This window comes from Neopelma chrysocephalum, unplaced genomic scaffold, assembly GCF_003984885.1.
Source record: "Neopelma chrysocephalum unplaced genomic scaffold, ASM398488v2 Primary Assembly neopelma1_101, whole genome shotgun sequence".
In the NCBI taxonomy this organism is placed as follows: domain Eukaryota; kingdom Metazoa; phylum Chordata; class Aves; order Passeriformes; family Pipridae; genus Neopelma; species Neopelma chrysocephalum.
In genome coordinates, this window is record NW_020897764.1 from 2832766 (window position 1) to 2834527 (window position 1762).

The window sequence follows — 1762 nt, forward strand, 5'->3', positions numbered from 1 at the left end:
CAGGGGCCTGGTCAGCTGGTGCCCACAGAGCTCTGCCCTACAAAACCATTCCCACACAAGGTCCCCACCTCCACCAGACTGAGCCCGCCAGGCCAAAGAGCAAAGCTGTGTTCACTTTCCTGCATCAAACCACCCCTTTGCAGGCAGCTGGGCCAAACCCTGAGGTTGGGTTTTGCTCAGTCCCTTGTGGCTGCTGTTCATCCCTGCCTTGCTCACAGGTTAGATGCTGTGGCTGCCTGAGATGTGCTTCTCGAGGGGTCCTTTGCTTCATCAAGTTGTGAGTTTGAACAAGTGAGGTCCTCACATCATAGAATAGAATCGTTTAGGTTGGAAAAAGACCTATAAGATCAAGTCCAGCTGTCAACCCAGCACTGCCAAGGCCACCACTAAACCACGTCCCTAAATGCCCCATCTACATATCATTTAAATCCCTCCAGGGATAGTGACTCCAGCGCTTTCCTGGGCAGCCTGTTCCAATGCCTGACAACCCTTTTGGTTAAGAAACTTTTCCTAATATCCAGTCTAAACCTGCCCTGGCACAACTTGAGGCCATTTCCTCCCATTTTATCACTTGATACCTGGGAGAAGAAACCGACTCCCACCTGGCTACAACCTCCTTTTACGTAGTTGGAGAGAACAAGGAGGTCTTCCCTGAGAGATGATCTTACAGCTGACATACATGCTTTTGTATTGCTTTCTCATCCTTTTCCCCACACCCAGGAGCACAGCGGGTGAGGGAACACTAAGTTATAACCCAATCCTCCTCTCAGAATGTAGACCTGTGAGAGGCACTATGTAGATTTTCATCTGGACAAAATCATCATGATTTTGTAGGGCAGAGAAGTGCCTGAGCAAGGCTACGTGAGGGATGGGCAGTAAAATGTCACATGCTTTGGTTGTGGGTCAAGGAAAGCTCTCCTGAAAACTTCTCAGAAATTCATGCAATGCTTTGGCCATTACAGGTCAGGACATTCAACCTCATATAAGTAGCAAAGGGTATTTTCACTAGCTGCTCAAGCACCTTGTGGGGTTTTTTTGCCTCCTTCCCTTGCTTTTCCAAAGCATGAGGCCCCTGCTGTGTTATCTCATCTGCAGGGTTTGGCCCTTCCCTCTTCCTCCCGGAGCTCCATACCCAAAAGCGGGGTGGAAATACCTTTGCAACGTGTCATTTTGCAAATACATCCTTGGCAGAGCCTGTTTCCTCATGCACAATGTTCACCTTGTCCACAGGCACGTGGGATGGTCAAGGCTGAGGCAGATGTGGGCCATCACGCTGCCAAACCTTGAGTTTGCACTTCTGGACTCTTCCTCCCAGCAGCTTCTGGTTTTACCCCAGCGTGGACCTGTGACAATGTCTTCAGTGTCTTGGGCTCGCACTGGGACACTGAAAACAGCCTCATCTGACATCTGTATGCATGAAAAAAATATTAAACCATAAGGCCTTTGAGCTCTGGGAATACCAGGTCAAGGCTTAGGTCCAGGATACAAGAGCACCAAGTTGTGCACATGGGAAGAACAGCTGGACAGGAACATCTCAGATCATGTTTCAGTCGTGAAAGTCAGGCTATTCTGTTTTCCACCAGTACTGAGTTAAACTGCTTGGAAATAATGTTTTCTGCTCTATAACCTCATGGCATGACCAGAATTAGCAGGAAGCAAAAGTGCCTACAGCTCAGCACCAAATGAGCCCATGTTTTATGACAAACATCTTTTCCCTTGGCATTGACTGTTCTAAACTGCTTTATATATATATATATATATA